This window comes from Haemorhous mexicanus, chromosome 4 (assembly GCF_027477595.1).
Source record: "Haemorhous mexicanus isolate bHaeMex1 chromosome 4, bHaeMex1.pri, whole genome shotgun sequence".
Classification (NCBI taxonomy): domain Eukaryota; kingdom Metazoa; phylum Chordata; class Aves; order Passeriformes; family Fringillidae; genus Haemorhous; species Haemorhous mexicanus.
Window position 1 is genome coordinate 25,549,999 of NC_082344.1, and position 20,881 is coordinate 25,570,879.

Below are 20,881 nucleotides of genomic sequence, written 5' to 3' on the forward strand. Positions count from 1 at the left end.
AAGGTGCAGCAGGTAAAATGGTGTGCATTTTCTCTGTCTTTCTGCAGTGAAGGAAGAGCACTAAATTCAGTGCACTGTCTTCAGTCATAGGTTTTGCTGGACACTTTTATAAAATGCAAATCTACAAAGTCCTTGATGTGGGCTGTTAATTCCCTGTCACTGTACCTTCTGCTGCCAGCAGGGCTGACAAAGTCTCTCTGCATTCTTTCAAGGTATTAACCTTGCATACCCAATGCCAGAAATGCTTCTGGCCTCTTTCACCTAGGCTAGTTGTTACCATTTTGTGCCATATTGCAGATATTCTTTCTCTTAATGAAAAACCTCTTACCAGTGTTTATTTTTCATCCAGGAGAGCTTTATTTGTGAGTTAGATGTGCTTTGTACATTATCTTTTTTTCTTTTGCATAGTATGTTAGTCTTCTGTCTTGGAATAAGCAGGGAGGTGGATAAGTAAATGAAGGTATTTCAGTGGCTCAAACTACACTAATTCTTAAATGTATATGCTCTGCCAGCTTTCAGGATGAATAAGAGGCTTCCTCCTCTTCTGCTTATTATCCTTAATTGTCCTAAGTTGACAGTTCTGTCCTCTGACTTTGGAAGCTTTGTGTGGCTGTTTGTTTCTTGACTCAAATTGAAAGCAAATTCCATCTTGCCACTTCTGTTATGCTCAGGTCTCCTCCTAATCAAGAGCTAAAATTCTCTGCACATGCTGCTCTATACTGATATATTCCTTAATATGGTATAGTTTCAGTATCTACACTATCAGTTTGTATTAGCTACAATTAAAGCTGTGAATTATACACTCCTCCCTCATCACTTGTTCCTCAGTGGTTAGTCACCAAGATGTTTGCATTGATACAATTAACAGTTTACAGCCATTCTTTCTTTTGGAAGGTTCCAGTTATAATCATCTCCAGGCTCCAATTTGTGCTGTACATGGCCATCTATGTGGGTTTTTGTACCCATGCCAGCCACCTGGGTCCCATTACTCCCATTTGGTTCCCATTGCACTGACTTCCTGTCTGTATTATGGAATTTGTTTTAATTTTTGAACATTAAACATAAACGGTCTTGTATGGTCTGTATGTGAAAAAGAAAAAATAAAATTACCACCCCATGGTCTAAAAGTATAATTTAATTTCTGCATATTCTTACTTATTTGTTATAATGTCAGTCTATAGGAAGAGAGTGTCCAAGTGTAAGAATGCCTCTTGACAGAGTTTCTCCACAGAGCAAAGAATGTTTTTAAAATACCAGTTTTTAATATCCCCATAACTAGTTTTACAGAGTCATAGAAAAATGCTGAAAGAGATCTCCTAGGGTCATCTGGCTGTATCCCAAGGCAGGATCCTCACATACTTAAGCCACTCTAGAGAGACAGTTTTCTGGCCTTTTGTTAAGTGGATATTATGTCAACTTTACCGGTGTCTCTAGACCACATGGTATGCAACAAGAATTTTTTGTTGTGTAGTGATACCTGATGCTGAGGCTGAATTTGCTATTCTTTTTCTCACTGGGGCTTTATGGGATGCTTTTTTTCATGTCCTTAAGCTTTTATTTTCATTTTCAAAGCATACATATATGTCTATATATATATATATATATATATGGATATAAAACCTATTAGAACATCTTTCACAGCTTAAGTGTTTGCATCATACTGCCCTTCAGAGTTTCATGGCAGGTAGACCATTAAAGACACAGCTTTTTACTTGTAAGCAAAGATGGTGCTATGCAAAAACATGTAAAGAACCTCAGACCTTTCCACATGATTTCATAAACACAGAGGAGGATTTGGACGAGGGAGTAAACGTGCTTTTATTTCTAATGAATTAGAATTTTTTATCGCATTTTAGTCCTGCAGGTGGACAGAATCTACCTGCTGTGGCAAAGCAGGAGGTAAATGGCATCAGGGGCCAAGCTCCTCATTTCTCCTTTCCTCCCCAGGCTAATGCCTTCTGCCCCAGCCTCACTGGTATTTTCTTTCCCTGATGCCAGAACCTAGACATCACATGCATTAAATAATCCGGGCATAGGCCATCCAGTCCAAATTGGGGATTTTGTACTGCAGTCGTGGATGTCTTTTCCAGGTTCTTGGTCACTGACACAGGAAAATCCACTCAGGAATGGGCAGTTACAGCACCCCAGCAGAAACAGGGCCAAACCCCTACTTCATGCCAGCTGCCCTGCCATTCCAAACAGCAATACCAAATGGCTCTGTACCTATCTCAGAAGATCATGGAGGGGATCCAGTGACTAACTCCAGTACTTTTGCTGGGTAAGAAAGCAGCTGAGAGCTAGAAAGGGGTTCATTTCCACAGTCACGCTGTCTAGAGGCAGGTCCTTAAGCTGTTGCCACATATTTCTTTCTATTATGTGCCTGTTGGGGTCAAGAAAGCAGAGAAAAAATATTGGTCTTTCCTTCCTTAAACTGAAAAGGCTTATATGTAGAAAGCTATGCCATAAATTCTAGAATTCTGTGAATTTTTAACTTGGTTGGAAGGTGAAAAGACAAAGGCAAAGCTGGAAATGCTAGCAGATTAGTCTTGTGTATAAAATCCATTTAAGGGGCAATAGCAAACTTCTGTATAAAAATTAATTAGAACATAGCACAGTCAGTTGAGATCAAAGAGCCTACATTTATAGTGAAATATATGGTTGCTGGAGACAATTCATTTTTAATTTATTAGATTCCATAAATTGTTTTCTGATAGGTTAGGAACAGAGATCTATCAAGCTTATTCACATAATGCTGGCTCTGGCAACTAGCTAAGTGAATTATTGTCTTGAAGTATATGCTTACCCTTTAATGGTAGTAGACACAGCAATGAAACTACATGGAAGTAGTGCTAGTGTGTTTTTAGGATTACAAAAGCACTTCTAGCATAGTAGAACAAATTGAAACTAGGAAAATAAAGCCCCACATTTTTCCTGTAAGAGTGACAGAGAAAGTAAGCGTTGCTTTCCTCTTACTGGTGTGATGTCTGGTGTTTTTTTCTGAAATGCATATTTGAAAAGGTGAAACCTGAGGTGGCTACATCCAAGGTGCTTTCAGGTTCTTGTATTTGTGGGGTATGAATTTGTGTCTATATCCAAGGTGTTTTCAGATTCTTGAAATGTGGATATGAATTTGTGGCTACACCCAAAGTGCTTTCAGGTTCTTGTATTTGTGGTGGAATTCCTCTGTGCTGCTATCTTCTCCATTGTACTTCATTTTTTTGCCAGGGACAGAATCACTCTATCCCATTCAGAACACACCCACCCTTTCACCCACGTGGTTTAACTTTGCCTTCAGATTGCTCACATGGGTAGAGTTTGGCCTCATCCTGCTGCTCCAGCAGCTGCTCCTGGTAAGAGAGACCCAGAAGGCCTTGGTTATCTCTTGCTTTGTAGTGTTGTTTCATAAACTACAGGAAAAATGTGCAAAAGTCAGTTTTTTTGCTCTCCTTTTTCCTTATTTATTTCTGATTTATCCACAATATGATACATGCTGTGCTGAAATCAAGAATGTTGTAAAAATTACAGTGTGCTTAGAATTACAACTTCAGTGTCTGACTGATCAGCTTACAGGCACAGAGACTGTAGAAGTATGGGAATGAGAAAAGGAAGGGGAGCCGTATTCTCATGTTTGCAAACCCTTGACTTAACTGCACATTTTGCCCGCTGTTCTTTCAGTGTAACTATTTAGTTTGACCTGTGCTCATTTTATCTCAGTGCAGGTTTGGATTCCTAAAAAATAATTCTTCTCTGTGGCCGTGGAACCTAAACTTATTTTTATATATTACATTAAAAAAGCAACCTTCATGGGTTTTTTCCCTTTTTCTGCATTCTGTTGTAATTAATTTTCAAGTACAACTCTTTATGAATGTCAGAGGTGGTCTGATGAAGCAGAACAAGATATTTTAGATTCAGGAGAATCCTAAAACATCTGCTCTGTAAAGAGACCTGATGGCAGAAGGATGGAGACTGCTTATGTATTGTCAGAACTGCATTTGAGTATCCAGTATAGGGACATATGCCAAACTCTTCAGGAAAGCAACAGGATATATTTTTTTTAATATTGTTTTGATATCTTGGAGCTTTTTTATGTTGTTAAAATACCTGCTGGCAATTTAAATATAATATGCTTGCTCCCCTCTCTTTAATTTACAGAAAGAGTGAGATTCTCAAAAAGAAATTATCTTTTGGGTATGTCTAGGTGGAAGTACACATCTAAATCCTGTGGAAGGCTGAACAGCATCAGACCATTTTTTTCTGAAAAAATAAGCTATTGCAAATCAGCAGGCATGAAGCCAAGTTATAATAGAATAATTTATTATAATTTGATGTAGATGGTGGATAGAATGGATAGATTGTAATTGAAGCTAAGTGAATAATTCCAGTAAATAATTTATTCAATGAATTTATCTTGTTTTCCTGCTCAGAGATTGTTTTTACTCCTCCCTCTCCCTTCCCTCCTTACATTTTATAGCCCCTGGGGTTTTTTTGTCTAACCAGAGGGGTGAGGACTCTCTTTGTTTCATTATGTGCTGGGCTGTGCTGGCCACTGTGGCAGTGCTGCCATTTCACATTTCTGCAGCCCCAGGTATGCATGGTGCAACCCCATACTTGGGGGAAGTCTGGTGGGGCTCTGGGTGGGACGTGCCCATCACAGCAATAAGGCTTCCAGAGATGGGGGCATTGCTTCAGGGCAGGAATTAGTTATGAGATGGGCTTTGAGCTTCACAGATGGGTAGAACCTCCTCAGCAGAGACCTACTCGAGGCAGACAACAAGGGTCTTTCTAGAGCATGACAATCCAGTTTCACTTGGGCTGTTACATCTTCAGGTTTTGTCTGTGTGTGTGTGTGTGTGCGTGTGTACAGTGCAGGGGAGGTTTGGGTTTGGTTTTCCAGGGCTTCCAGAAGAGAGTAGAAATGTTTGTGCTGTAAAAATTCCTTCCAAGAAAATGTCTCCAGTCCAAGGAATTTGTTTATTGAGCAGGAGCTCTGCTCCCAAAGCCTCGTGTGGTTTTGTTTCTATTACTGCATGTGCTAGCATCCTGCTGGTTGGCCAACATGCTGTGTCCTCATCCTGCCTTATTCTGCCCTTTCTAGGTTTTTTCACTGTTTTTTAAAACAGTGTTTCTGGGGTTTTGAGTTTTTAATCAAGCTTTGTCTCTCCTCAGCACCCAATCACTTCTTTGTTAGGAGTTTGGACAAAGATTATTAGATGCGTGCACATTCAATAGAATAATTTTTCCCTGGTTCCCTCAAGGACCCAAGCTAAGTCCTCCACCTTTCCTTTAACATTATATGCAGATTTTTGTAACATTTCATCTCCTTGCTTCAAGTAGCAAAAGAGTTTCATGTCACAAGGACTAATGTTCCTAATTGGTCTTTGAAGTAGCACCAACTAAAACAAATTGAGCTACGGACATCTCAGAACTATTCTTATTCCAGACAGGTTGCAAACTTAAGTAGGCATCACTTCATCAGGACTATGATGATCACAGATTGCTTAGTGCTCAAGTAATTGAAGCACAGACTGAGACAAAATTTGGCAAAGAGTGTGAGCTTGTGATGTTTGATTTCAGAGCTCTGACCCACCAGCCTGGGATATAGAAATTATATCTTTAGTGTATCAGAACCTATGTATAGTGGTGAGCATATCCTACTGTGGTTTAGGGGTTTACCAAGTTCATCCTCACAGTTACTAGATCTGAAGACTTTAGTATTATCACTCTGTTCTGTGTGTTATCTCTTTGCCCATCTTGTCTATGTTTATCATGTTTTAACACAAAAACCCCCTAGAGCACAGAATCTGTTTTTCCATGACCTGTCTCACTTTCTCCCATAGCTCCAAGGCACCAGCAGTACCTGTGGAAAAAGGCTTTAATCCCACGCTGCATCCTCAGCGCGGGTTTGGAGTGATTTCGCACAAGGTCGTTCCCCTCCTCTGTGCTGCTGTGGGTCGGACCGCTTGTCATTGAGCAAAACATCAAGTAGCAGGTTTGATTTCTTTGATTTCTTGGAGGCTTGCATTTTTATTTTGACAAAAGTGGAATTGTTTGGTTTTGTATAGATAATCCATATATTCTTCAAAGTGACACTATTCCTCTTGAACAATTTCAAAACATTTGACATTAATATTAATTTTTAAAGCAAATTATTTTAATGATAGAATGTATGAACAATAGTTTAATCTGTTCAGCAGTCTGGTGTATTTTTTAATAGATTTCTATATTAATATTGGAGCAAAGACAGTAATTTTTGGTGCTTTTACAGCTGTGAAAACATGCCTATTGCAAAAAGAGACTAAACTGTACCAAGGGCCGCACTGTGCCAGCAATATTTAATACTTCATTGTAGGTCTGCTGTTTTAAACATCTGTCCCTCATTTAGTGTATTTTTAATGCAGAATTTTTAGTGTGGGCAAAAATGTAACTTTTTATAGTAAAATACTTTCTCTGCTACTGAGAAAAAAGCAGCTTAGGATTCTGTGGCAGAAAGTATTTTTAATGATTTATAGGATTTGGGTCATTGGCCTTCAACTTCCATAAAACAGTAAGTCATTTTTATTGAAACGAACACATTTCTAAGAACACGAATGTGGTTGATAAAGGAAGTTTCCGTGAAATAAATATGGAAGCTGGAAAGGGAAAATTACCCTGTAGCACCCTGTACTCTGCTGCACATTATGCGTAAAAAGGAAATAATTCAGGTACTCAGGCTGAGGCAGGTGAGTGCAACTGACTCCTGCAGGAAAGGAGTAAATAGGAAATGAGCTGTGTGTGAAAGGTACTGAGATTTTGGCCACCTGATGTCATTGCCAGTGTTCTGTGGGCATCGTAGAATGTTCAGGTTGGAAGGGACCTGGGGAAGTCATCTGATCCCAATCCCATCCTCAGATGGTGTGAGATGAGAATGTTGGAAAGATGCACTGGGGTTTTGCTATGAGTGAGCAGTCCACCAGCTTGAGAAAGGACTTGCCACTGCTGAGGTTGCACCTCAAACCCTGTGTCTGGTTTTGGGCCCCTCATGACAAGAAGGACATTGAGGTGCTGGAGCAAGTCCAGAGAAGGGCAGCAGAGCTGGGGGAGGGTCTGGGACACAAGTCTGATGTGGGAGCTGGGGATGTTTGGCTTGGAGAAGGGGAGGCTCAGGGGAGACCTTGTTGCTGTCTACAGCTACCTGAAAGGAGGCTGTAGCCAGGTGGGGGTCAGGCTCCTTTTCCAGGTAACAAGTGACAGGACAAGAGGACATAGCTTCAAGCTGTGCCAGGAGTGGTGTGGATTGGATAGATATGAAGAAAAATGTCTTCAGTGAAGGGGTGGTCAAGAACTGGGACAGGCTGCCAAGGGAAGTGGTGGAATATACATCCCTGAAAAGCATTCAGCAGTATGTAGATGTGTTGTTTAGGGACATAGTTCAGTGGTGGCCTTGGCAATGCGGGGTTAATGGCTGGACTCAATGATCTTAGAAGTCTTTTCCAAACTTAATGACTGGCTACAGAAGAGAGCAGCATTTGTGCAGTGTAATTCTTCCACACTAGAGTAATTTCCACTATAATTTTCTGGAAGAAGACTTAGGTGAGTGAATCTTCACAGTTTTTAATGCATGTAAAAATATAATATCCTTGTCTACAGAATATCCTTGTACATTAAACAAGTCCACACAAAAGCAGAAGAAAACACAGTGGCTATTGTGTACTAAATTAAATTTCCAAATACATGACAAGTGCCCATGCTCATCCCATTTAAATATTTATTAGAAATACATCTTAGATTAATTCCTCCCTTTCACAGGTATGAGACCCTCCAGCTTATTTTTGAAAAGGACTTACATTTTTGTTTCTAACAGCACAAAAAAGGTCTATGGTTTGTTTGTTTGTTTTTCCTGCAGTAATGATCCTTAGACATCAATCATCTTGTTTAGATGACATTTTTCTAGATCAGCCTGCTGGAGTAGTTGGTCGATGGGGATGTTTTATCCTGCAATGTGGGAAAACAAAGGCTAGATTTGCTTTTTTGATTTGTAAAAGGAATAGTTCAAGAAGGGAACTCTGCATTAGAACTCAAGAATTTAATGGTGAGACTCAGTGATACCTTAGTTACTAGGAAAAGTGTTATGGGTCTTGGGAGGGAAGAGAACTTGAAATTATATCCACAGATACATTTAATACAGCTTCCATTTGTTCCTGTCTTATATCTTAGTATAATTAATTGATGAAGATTTACACTCTTTTTGTTATGTGAAGGGATTATTTAGCTCATATTATTTAGTTCATAACAGTGTTGCCTCAGCTATACCTTCCATTACCCACTTTGTACAGGTATATTGCTACCTGGAAAAGGATTAAGAAACAGGCTAAACTGGGAACTTCCAGAAAACAGAAAAATGTTCTTTCTAATCAGGAAATGCCTCTTGGTTGTGTGTGGTCTGGTTGCACTGGCAGGATTTTTTCAACAAAATATAACAAGACAGGAAAAAAAAAAGTCTGATTTTATATACAGATACTAAATATGTCAAATTCTTATTCTTTCTTCTTCTTCTTTTTTTTTTTTTAAAGGAAATATGTCTTCCATTTGTACAAGTACATGAGGTCAATGTGAATTATGAAAATTTAGCATCTTTTATGTTTTGGGTTTGTCTTTTAAGCAGATCTGTTCTTACAGTTTTCAGTGATGTGGTATGTGGATTAGAATTGTGTCTTTTTTTATTGATGTTCCTGACTTCAGAACATGCAAGTTAAAAAATAAAACCACTCAACAGTACACCTGATGCAGCTCCTAATGGCACTAGAAAAGGAAGCCAGGACATGACCCTCCTAATTTTTCATAAAAGAAGGAAGTCCACAGGTGCAATGTATTTTAGAAGACCCATTGTCAGCTAGATCACCAATCACTGGAAATGATTAAAAAAGAAGTATCATTAGCATAATTTGTGAAGAACAGAGATTAACTAAGAACATAAACAATCTATTAATTTGTAATAGAACAAGCATACTTTTGTGGCTGTAGAAGCAGCAAGCATACTCAGATGATAACACTTAAAAATTTGTCAAAGGCAAAAAAAAATCCAATTTTTTTTTTTTAATTTTTGATTTATGCACACTCACTACGGACAGATTAAAAAAAAAAAAAAAGATGTAAAGGAAAGTATATCTGTGTGGTTTTGAGGATGACCATTATGGGCAATTTCTTCTTATAAGAATTCTTCAGGAACAAATCCTGAGTCTGGAATCATCAGGATGTGGTCAAGAGCAAGATCCCAGTTCACAGAGGCATGGGCAGGTTTGGGGAACTGCTGAGGGTAGGAACTGTCAGACAGTTCCTGTTATTGACAATCTGGTCCCCTCTGCCAGGCCTCTGTCCTTGTAGGAATGCCTGGATTAGGCCTGCAGCTGTACAGGCTTAGTCACTAATTAAGAGAACCTGATTTTACTGGAGTTACAGCCGGGCTTAAAGCTCTGAGTGAAGCCATTTGAGACATTCAGAGGTACTGACTCAATTCTGGATGCCATTAGGATCACCAGACTTGTCAATGGTAAGACTTGAATGCCCTTTCTCAAGGAAATTTAAAATAAATAAAACCTCTCTGAATTATCTTCTTGTGTAAAACTGAACAACAGAAAATATTTTCCCAGCCCTTGCCACTGTATGCATGGATAACTGTGGCTCACATAACTTTTTAAAACACTTTAGGAACAAAATAACCCCTAAGTATCTAAGTCCTAAAGGCTTCATTTGTATCAGGCTCAGCAATACCTTTTTATTTGACTGTATTGTGAGATAATGTCTGTAAGGCAGCCCCAATGTAATAAAAAGTGCTGATTTCATTGGAGATTGCAAATGACAAGCTCTGTGTCAAATTTAGCTGCTCTTTGGAGATAAAAATGGAAGCACAGAAAACTAAGAGCCCAGTATAATTGAACAGCTTTCTGAATTGTTGCATTTTATATATATAATGTTAGCTTTCTAAGGTGAGGGCCAAAATAAATGTTTGGAGTTCACTCTCAGTCCTGTGGTGCAGCAGAGATTGACATGTGCTCAGGGTTGCATCATGGACACTGGAAAAACCCCGCTCACCACTGGGAGGAATGCGCTCGGCACCGAGCCAGACGCACAGCGTGGAGGCATTCACCTAATTAGTGTTTTAACAGCTGCTCAAGGTTTGTTTCAATGGGAAGAAAATTATTGAGCACAATTTTATGTAATTAGTAGAGCATAAAACACGTGGTGTGTCTAATTAAATGTTTAAAACTATTGACATTACGTAGCTACTGTTGAGGTAAATGAAGTGGAAAATCGTTATGATTTTTTCAGTTGGTAAATTACTCCACAATATGCTCAAAGGCCCATTTGATAAGATGAACTCAATCCTAATGCAGAATGATGAGCACCAGGGCCTTTTCACACCCCACAGGTATGTGGAGGTCTCACCAATTTAACTGGAGGAACTGGCTGGCATTTCAGGGCTTTCAAGTCCTGCCAGCATGTGCTCCACTCTTCAGAGCACACTCTGTTGAGTGCAAGTATGTCCTGCTGCTTTGGTTCACAGCTCCTTTATCCAAAGGGTGACAAACTGTGCATTGTAGAGCTGAAGGCCTCGCTTTCTGATCCCAAAACAATAAAGCCATTAAGTAACGATCCAGCAAGCACTTTAGAAAAGAAGAGGAGCTTGGCATTGCAAGCAAATTTGCTTATTAAACTTGCTGTATTTCACAGTTTGCATTGTTGAAGTATTTAGACTTTGTTTTGCAGTTCTCAAGATAGATATAGGAGTGCAATTATATATCATGCAACATCACTAGTGGGATTAATTTAAATCCAGTTGCACTACAGGTGCTTCACTCTATGCTTGTAGCACCCCCTTCTCATATTTATTTACAGGAGTACTGAACAGTGTTGACAGTAAAACCCAAACTTCTGAGATTCATTTTTCCCCCATTTGAGTCAATACAGTTTTTACCCAACTGATATTTAATGACATGGTTTGTCATGTAAACCATTTTTTTTTTTTTCTATTTCAAATGCAATAGAGAAGAAATAGCACAAAGACACAAGTGGGGTTTAATTGCAGATGTGACTCTCAAATCCAGCAAAGACAACAGAAAAACACAGAATTTACACTGGGATAACCAAGGATTCATCCACCCTTTTTGTATTGAGTTGCTTAGCTCTACAAGCTATAATACTTATACTATATAATACTTAAGCTGTCAATATAACTATAAAATGAGCATTTGCTTTGTGGAAAGGTAAGCATTCCCTAAAAGAAATTCTATTTTGCAGAAAAAAAAAAAATTAAAAAGAGTGGTTGCCTCTTCTTGCTTCCATAGCTTTTCATCTCATTGTTCATTTGTTTTTATGGCCTCCAGGAAACCATGAAGTAAGGTTAAGCTGTGATTACAAGTTTGCATAAGATGTGCTAGCACTGAAAGATGTGCTAGATGTGCCTGCCCTGAGAGGCAGCAGATCACTCTTCTGAGGAGGGGAAGCTGAAGGTGTGATTCCTCAGTGTCCAACAACTGGAAAAAATCCTGAGGCCCCACACATGGGGTACTTACTGATTCCTCTTTATGACACAGCTTCAAGCCCACAGACTGAGGGCAGGTACAATTTTGAACCTTCTAGAAGGAGGAGGAAGTTGGCTAAAAGTGATATGGAGTTTATACAGGGGAGGGCAAATGGCAGTAGCTCTTCCTTCTCCAGAGCCACCACCAGCCAGCTGTGCAAGTGCTGAGGCAGACTGGACACAGCCCTGCCTGTGGTAATGGCTCACATTGCATAGATCCTAAGCCAAAAGTTTTATTTCTGGGATACTCTGGTAGACTCTGGACTCCCCAGGAAAATAGATTGCAATTAGGTACTGCTGCTGAGCCTTCCTACTTGCATTCTTTTAATCCTCTAGGTATCCTACCCAGGAGCTTGAAAGAGAGGATTCTTATGTGGGGAGAGAGAGAGAAGGAGTCAAGCTCCTATGAGCAACACCTGCTTCCTAGAAAATTAAAACTTTTATCTGTTATCTATCAGTAACTGTAAGTCTCATTGTTCTGCACCTGTTGTCTTAAAACCTCTCTGGTATGGCATGAGGGGTGATCTACATTTTCCTGACGTACCTCAAAACACAGTAAGAAATCTGTCTTTTGTTTTGAGGAGCCTTTTCAACCTTAAATGACTTTTTCTGCTATGTAAATTTAGTGACATAAATTTTAAAAGTGCTCTGGGAACTTCATGAAGAGCAGGAGTGGTCATACTTCACAAAACCATGGGAAAGAGGCATCTGGAGAAGGCTGTTGTGTTCTTTCAGTGAGGGGTTTTTGGAGGGCTGTAGCAGCATCAGGGCTGTATGAGGCTGTGGGACTTCGGCTGTGAGCTGAAAGAGTTAATTTTCAAGTTCATCACGAGCTGTGTTTACTGATCCTTTCTTATTCCTTTGTGATAATTGGCACCTCAGATTCTCTGCTAATTAATTGGGCTGCAAGGGGCAGGTGGCGCCATTCTATTTTGATAATCCCTGTCAGCAATGTCTGTATAATCTCTTTGTTTAATTAAAATGAATTTGTAGTAGGGGTGCATGAACTTGCAACAGTTTGGGGTTTTTTTCCCTTCTCTTCCTTTCTCTTTCTCTCCCTCCCTCTTTCTCCCCCTCTCTGCCTCCTCCCTCCTGGCTGTGCTTTGCTTCACTTCAGTGGGCGTTCACTGCTGGGGGCAGTTCTGCACTTGTGGAACCACCGCAGTCCGTGTGCTATTGTCACTCTGAGGCTCTTTGGAAATGTCTTACCTCATTAACACTCCCCGAGACAGAAGCCATTTATCTTGGAATGTCTTTTTTTTTTTTCCCTCTCCTTTAAAACAAAGAACATATCTGTAAAGACATTTCAAAACTTTTTCCTACTTAAAAACAGTTCAGAAGATGCATTGAGGATTAAAATAATTTTAGTTAAAACCAAAATATTTAACCATTGAAACACATTACTGTAATTCTTTATCAATTCATTGCTCGTTTATCTCCACGGCCCTGACAAAAATTTCAAGCAAGCAAAGAAAATCTAATGCCAAAAGCATTGTTTATCTTAAGTCAGTTCAGGCAATATGAGCAAGGGTCAACTTTTTAACACTCTCTGACTGAGGACAGATTTCAGAATGAAGAGCTGGAAGTTGAAATTTCTGCTACAACATAGACAGTTTCAATGTATGTTTTATTATGATTATTTGAAATTTTTCATGCCAACTGCAAATACAGAAGTGGATTGCAAGCCTTGTCCTTGAGGAGGCTGCATGGCTTTGAAGGTCCCCTCCTTCTCCAAGCGCCTCCCTGGTGTTTTGTCTAGCTTCTCTTCACATTCCAGGGCACAGGACAGAAAGTCACAGGAGCCGGAACAAAACACAGGATTTGTTTTACAAACATTTTCAAGGGATGCAAAGGTGAAGGATAGATGATGAAGGCTTCTTGTGCCCTGGAGGACATTTCATATCAAGTGCTCATCTCTCAGTCCAGTGGCCTGACAGCTCACTTCTGCTGGCTGCTGTTCAAGGGGAAAATGATATACTTCCCTTTTTTTTTTTTTTTTTTTTTTTTCCCCTCTTGTGCCTACACAGGAGGCAAGCTAGAGCCTAGCAGAAATCAGAATCCCAATTCTGGCAAAAATTTAACTACTGATGGGTTGCTGAAGGAGTCTGTCAAACTTTTGTAGTAATATGAATGCACACAATTACCTAGAATTAAAAGGGAGGGGGGAAAGATGTTTTATAGTAGTTTAATTATATTATTATTCCTTCTATGTTCAGATGAGGCCACTCAGGAACTGATAGTGGCATTCGTGGCTCCTTTATGTTCATTTGAAAAGGGTGGCACAAAAGATCACTTCTTCAGTGGCATCTGTCTCAGCATTTCCACAGATCCCCAGGACTCTCCTGCTGCAGATATTTTTTCCCCTGCTGTATTGATGTGGTTACTTGCATTGTGTGCTGAAGCCCCACATCCAGCTCATTTTCCTGTGGTGTGTTCACTAGTGCCACAGATAGGTGTGAGTATCCCTGTTGTACATCCAGAGAGCTTGGAAACTGTGAGAAGCCAACAATGTAGGATGTGTTTGATCCTTTCCTACCCATTCCAAGTGTCCCTGAGGTCCTTCCTTTCTTCCTACTGAAAATGCTGCTGGTGGTTCAGTGTGAATAGTTAATGTCACACAACACTCAAGGCATCTGTTTGGGATCCTCACACCCAAGAAGTCAGCTCACATGCAGGAGATGAGGTCCTGATGCTACAGAGAAGAATGTGTTATAAAGTTCCATTTGAAAGAGGTTTTTTTTTTTTAATAGATGTCAGTGAACTAGCATTTTCAATGGTAAATTGAAGAATAAGATGGCAAACTTGTCAACATTCCCCTGCAGGGCTCTGAATGGATGACCAGAGCTGCCAGCTTTTGTAACCTCATCATTAGCCTCACAGTCCTTGCTCTTTGTCAAATATTCTTACTGTCCACACCCATATGGTCACAGGAAACTGTTTTAATGCAGTAAAGCAAAATAAAGTTTCTAATCCTCATCGAATTAGGGAGAAGTTTGAAAACTCAGACTGGCAGGGGGGAAAAAAAATCAAGACATTCTTTTGTTCAAATCATTTGTGGTTTTAGGAGATTATCTAAAGCTAATGGCTTTTATTATTAAAACAGACTGAAAACATGAAGTGAACACAGTCATAAGCTGTCTTGCTGCTGTTTGCCCCTTTGCCATATGGGTGCTCTGCAATGCCTTCGTGGCGAGGGAGAGGAAATTGCAGTTCTCTTTCCTGGCATTGGATGAGCATCATACTAGGAAGGACTTCTGCAACACAGTGAAAAGTAATCCCCAAACTTTTCAGAAACTGGAAATGTATCCAAGGGTTTGCCTGCATGATAGACATTCTTATAATTTTCTCTTATAAATTGTATCTTTAAGTTACAACACTGAAGATGTTAAAAGCAGAAAAATATCTCCATGTACAGTAGCAGAGAAAAAAAAAAAAGCTGAAATCCTGAAAAGCACAGGAGGTCCAAAGGAATCTTTCCTCTAACTTGTCATTGAACATAACTGGGGATCAGCTCAGCAGCACCTAGCCCTTACAGATGGTGTCTATTCCAAGTATGACTCCAGTGCCTTTCCTTTTCTTGGTAATTAAGATGCTGTTGTGTAAAGGGGTAACTTCAAAGTTGTATCTGGGTCCCCCACTCTTCTGGCCTATTAGCACATTTCCTGGAATAGTGATAGCTTCAAGGTTTTGCTGAGCTCTGTTTGTTTGTGAGTCCAAATGAAAACAATGGGAGAGTTAAAACAACTTCTGAGACATGTGAAGGGCTTTCTTATTTGGGGAGTTAAATGGATTTCTGTCCGCCTGGCTTTAGGTGAAGGATTCCCAGGTATTTCCATTAATTTCATGGTTTCTGTACAAATGTCTCCAGACTGTGACTGGTATGGATATGGGGTGTTAATTAAAAGGCTCACAATTCAAGCTATGGTACCGGGTTTTAGAGAGGTGTCTGTAATATACACAAAGTATAGTAACTGATGTGGCTCTGGCAGTGTCTCTAGTCCTCTTGAGTCTCAGGTTTCATGGTTTAGTTCAGATCCTTTTGGTTCCAGACCTAGTTACTGCTAGATTGCCACAGGAAAGTATGGACATATTTGCTTCATATTACTCTATAATCTAGAGGTAGAAACTCCTAAAATGCAGCATTTAATCTGCGAAAATCCAATTCTGAATGTGAATCATCTAATATAGGAATTTCTGTCCAAGTTTTAGTGTGGCAAGACCTGCGTGTCTCCCAAAGTGATCCTTCTCCCTCTGCTGAGCATCAGCAATAGCAGAATAGCAATTCAATTGTGAAGGCTGTTTTGGAATCTTCGAAAGGATTGCATGCATGCTAGAAACTGAATAAAAATCACTCATGCCACAGAGGATGACATGCCTTCTGAGAACGTGGAATTCCGCATCTGAAACATGATTCTGTTCTTGCTCAGATGCCTTGAAATGCCAAGACCATTTCTTTGTTTTGTAGGTGTCTGCTGCAGAGACTCCAGCTTTGCTGATGTAAAAGCAAGCATCTAATGCTGTCAAGTGGTCCCATTTAATTGAACTACTTGTGTCTCATATGTAGATTTTGAAAAATAATTTTTGAATTGAAGCTTATAATGTACAAAGGGATGCTGTGAATCATCCAAAACTTTTTTAGGAAGCAATTTTTCCTCTCGCCATCTAGAACATGGGTATGAAAGAAATTCTGGTTTTTCCTGCCTTGTAAATTCAGCAGTTCAGAGGAATAAATGTATCAGCTGGATATCATATAGGAGATCAGTAGCTGAACAACTAAGTGGTAGTGTAAAAAAGACTGAGCAGTAGCAAAGAGTCATACATTTGTATGGGGAATGAAGAAGCTACATCAAAAATTCTACAAATCACTTTAGAACAATAAAAACTGATAACTTCTCCATTTACTGCAAAGTTATATGTCACAGATACTGACCCCAACTGAGGGACATTAGGTAGCCAGTAAATGTGACAAATCACGTTGGACATTATTAATTTAGATGATTTCTTTTCCACTCCACAGCCAAAAAATTAATATTTGGAGCAGGCAAGTACAGTGGCATTGTAGGTACCGTAGACAAGAAACAATGTTCTTAAGCGTTACCAGAATGAATCCATTTGGGCAATTGTTGCAGAGACTACTACTGTAGAAACTCCACTCTTTGTTGCAAGATTGTCTTTGACCATTTGCATGTTAACATTTCTTTATACACGGTGTCCAATGCCAGCCTCAGACTTATATTTTCAGGCAAGGCCAGTATTTCATGTTGATTTTTGCTTGTGTTGACTCTTGATAGGTCTTAGATGTGAAAGCTTATGCCTTTTTGAATATCTATGAGGATACTGAGTTGAATATCTAGTAGTGCTAGCTATTGACACTTATTTGTCATCTTTTTTAAGGTTTAAGACCTTTTTTAAGGTCTGACTGTCCTAAAGTCTTACTGGAGATTAAAACTGTTTAAGGTATTGTTAGGTGGTTTCCATGAATTTATCATTACCTGTTTCAGGAATGTTTTTGGAGAAAAAAAACCAAAAAACCCCTCTGAGTTGCCAAGGCCTTTATGGGTCCATTTATCAAGAATTAGGATCAAGATTACCAAGTTAATGAGTCAAGATGCTCAATTATGCAACATAGGAGCTTTTGAACAAGAACTACACCTTTTGGACTTTGACTCATGGAGTAATGAGTATCTGAAACTGCCAAGGTTTTGAATCCAAATTCTCAGTGTATATAATTTTTGTCCTAGGAGTTGTTTAGTAAACTCTTTTTTTTTTTTTCCTGCTATAGGCAGGCTGTCAGCACCAAAATGTAACCTGTAAATTAACTATCCTTTGTTGCAGTAAAATTTTTAAACATTTTGGTGACAATTCTTTAATACTTGGACTCCTATTTTTAAATACTGCTTTTTAAAAGGTAAACAATTGCCTCTAAGGAAACATAGAAATAACATCTTTATTTGGTAACAGTTTTGAGAAACAGCACTTATTCATTGTGCCTGACTTTAACAAGTTGAACATTTATCTATTCATTCATTCTTTTAGTTAGTTAGTTAAAAGCAGGATTAGTTACTTCTGGGAGCTTATTGTATATATTAGTGAGCTTATTGTATATATTAGTGTTATTGTAGGATTATCCTCTGTGCAATATTTGGCTGGGATTTGAGGTCACAAACACTCTGGCCATTGAGAGCGACCACATTTGGCCAGTGGATGGCTGATCTTTCACAGTGGGACACCACTGCAGGGCCTCTTCCCTAGCCAGTTCTTTCTGTTCCTTTGAGATAGCTCTCTGCTTGTCCCTAGCTTTGAGACAATATTTGCATCCTGTGCAAATAAATTCATTGCATCCATACATAAAGCACCATCTCAGTCTATCATTTCAATAATTGTCACATATCAGCCCTGAAGCAAAATACGGTTACTGGTTTCACAGCCTTTTAGTTACTGGAGAATGACTTGGGATATTCAAACAGTTTCATGCCATTTTGTCAGTTTTCAGCCTTATGTTATAAACTTGTCCAAACACAGAGCTGTGAAGGAAGCAAGTAGCACCACCTTCTCTACAACAGGCTTTGTCCTAGCAGGGTTAGCGGGTTTTTCAACCCTACACCAATGATAAATACCTCACTCAGATTCTCCTTTGCAAAGGCATTTATGAGTATGGCTGGATAGCTCTGGAGAACAAGAAAGAAAAGATGGGACTAAGCTGTTAATGTCATGTTACTGCAGCCACTGAGGAGGCTCATGGTAGCTGCTCCATCTGTCTGGTGAAAACCCCTTGCAGAGGTTTTAAAGAGACCAGGATCAGCTGTAAGGTGATATGTTAAAAGGACTACCAAAACCACCCACAGAAACTTGAAGCACTGAAGAGGTAATCACTGGAGACAGAAAATGCAGACGGCACAGCCGCGGTATTGATTTGTTTTTCCTGGAATTACAAACTCATTCTTCACTTAAAATTAGTGATCAGCAGGGGCTGAGTCACTCAGTTCTTTATCTAGACCCCAGTTTTCTCTCTCCTAAAAGTCCATGTTCTCGTGGGTAGGCCACAGTTCACCATGTGCTGGTGAACTGTGGTCCCTTCCCTGCCATGTTCTCTTCTGGTGGGCTCTCAGAGAGATGTGCATCCGTCCTCTTGCTGAAGACAGAATTTCTCCCCATCGTGGCAGAGAGGAGTCAATTGCATAAATACCATGACTTTTGGGCGTTTCTGCATGAAGGTGAGGCCTGCTGTGGCCAAAAAAAAGCACTAGCACCTCTTTTTCAGGTTGGTTGGTGGCTGAAGCAGCTTTCTGGATCTCTGCAGAGGAACTGCCTAATTGATCAAGAGAGGAAAAAAAGTAAAGCTGACATTGTAAAAAGCTGCCTTTCATCACGATCAATCTGGCAAACACTTCCCCATGCCAGGATTACACAGGAAATATGAAAAATTTTTAATTACATGCCATGGTATTTATATGTGAGTACATGTTAGTAAAGCTGGTCAGACCTTAGCAAATGCTTGTAGAGATTTGGTGTATAATCACCAGTAAATATGTAAACTGAGTCAAGATCAGAAGGGTCTGTTAACTTTAACTCATCTAATGTTACTCATAAGAAAGAAAATTAGTAATAAAATTGTTATTACTGGCATCCTAGCTTGTATTTGGGGCTTGCAGCACTGAAAATTGTTAGTTTGCCTGATAGGCATCATAGATACTAACACTGAGCTCCCTTACAGTGAAGAACTGCAGATCCATAGATTGATAAAGCAGAATACAGACAGATGCTTGCTGCTGGAACAGATGTGCTGGTCTTAATCCATTACTGCTTATCTGCTGATGATTACTGCTTGAAGAGAGGTGGGAGGACCGCTGAGTGCTCCTCATCTGCTTTGGTGTAAGCTCAGATATCTTGCTTTAAGCTGCTGTTGAAGGCTGTTTAAATTGAGCCCAGCTGACTTGTCTGTGAAATAGGTGGAGGTCTCAGGCAGTTCACTCTAGTTTTGTAACTAGTGATAACTTTTCAGAAGAGAGAAATGGATGTGATAGCTTTCTGTGTGACTTGAAAAGTAGCAAAATGCACCTTGAAAAAGTTTCCTACCAGGTCAAGCTCAAGATGATAGGAAGGGACATAGTTGTTAATGCTTGTATGTGGAAAACCACCATTGACTTAAACCCCACACGCCTTCCCAGTTCGTAAGTCTTTTTAAAAGTCATTTTAATCAACTCTTAGCATTCCTAAAACCTGGAGCTGGTTAAAAATGTACTGTATTTTCTATGTGCTTGCTTTTGCTAGCAGCATTTACCAAGTATGCAGATCTGTATAGCAGCTTCCTCTGTTATTTGTGCTGCAGCTCCATAGAAGTAGAGAAGCAGCGTCTTGGCAACTCAGAAAATAGTGAAGTTAAACAAAACCAATGATTTAAATGTATTCCCTAGATTTCAAACAGTGTTTCTTTAACACAGATCTGATTTTTGAGCTGTGTGCAGGGCATGCATTTCAAGAGATGCCAGAAATATCTGCTTATGGGAGGCTGTGTGATACTGTGGCCAGTGTTTGCAAGAAAAAAATGTAAGCACTTTAAAGATAAAATATTATGTGATGCCTTAAAAAGCCCAGGGTGTTTAACTTGTAATGTTGTATGTTTAAGTTAATGGAGGTAAGAAAACATTGCTAATTGGCGTGATAAATCAGTGAAACTGACCATCTTTACATAAAATTCATGTTTCCTTCAGTTCTACTTCTACATTCTACCCAATGATTTAAAAAACAATAAACACATGAACATTTTACGAACAAGATTGGACTATTTCTTAAATAGTCTTTGAGCACACTGTTTCAGCTGTAAAAGTAGCTCAGAATTGCTTCTGCAGGTTTCTTTCTTGCGTTAAGGTTGGGGCATTATGCTCTTGTATTGTGTAGCCTGCCTGCATGAGTTGCTGCAAAGTTCATTATACTGCTAAGGCTGTCAGTGGTATTTATGGATGTTCATGTGCAGTGAACCCTTGAACCTGAGCAAGTCATCTGAGCGTTGCTTGTAGTTAGGGTTGTGTTTATGCTTAACATTGGTAGCAGTATTTAATTGCTCCCTAGGAAAAATAATTGCAATTTGAACTCAGTTGAGTAGTAGACAAGGGATTGCAAAAATGCCAGGCCCACAGGAAGGATTGTCCTTCTTGTACAAGTGTTAATTGTTGGACTTCTGTTTTCAATGCCCGTTTCCAGAGTTTGGAAATGAATGTGGGGCAAGTATATTGTTCAAACTGTACCATGTTCCACTCCCATTAAAATTAGTAATGGCAAAAACTGTGTTATGGAATTAATCCTATTTCAAAAATATTTTCCAGG

At 39.4% G+C, this 20,881-nt stretch overlaps 1 protein-coding gene across 1 annotated transcript in view; it reads left to right on the forward strand.

Moving 5' to 3' along the window:
• The window catches only part of BMPR1B (bone morphogenetic protein receptor type 1B), a 233,252-nt gene that overhangs the window by 126,117 nt on the left and 86,254 nt on the right, over positions 1–20,881 (forward strand). The window contains exon 4 of the mRNA XM_059844140.1: positions 5,838–5,989. The gene's annotated coding sequence lies outside the window, so the exon portion shown is untranslated. The remainder of the gene's footprint in view (positions 1–5,837; positions 5,990–20,881) is intronic.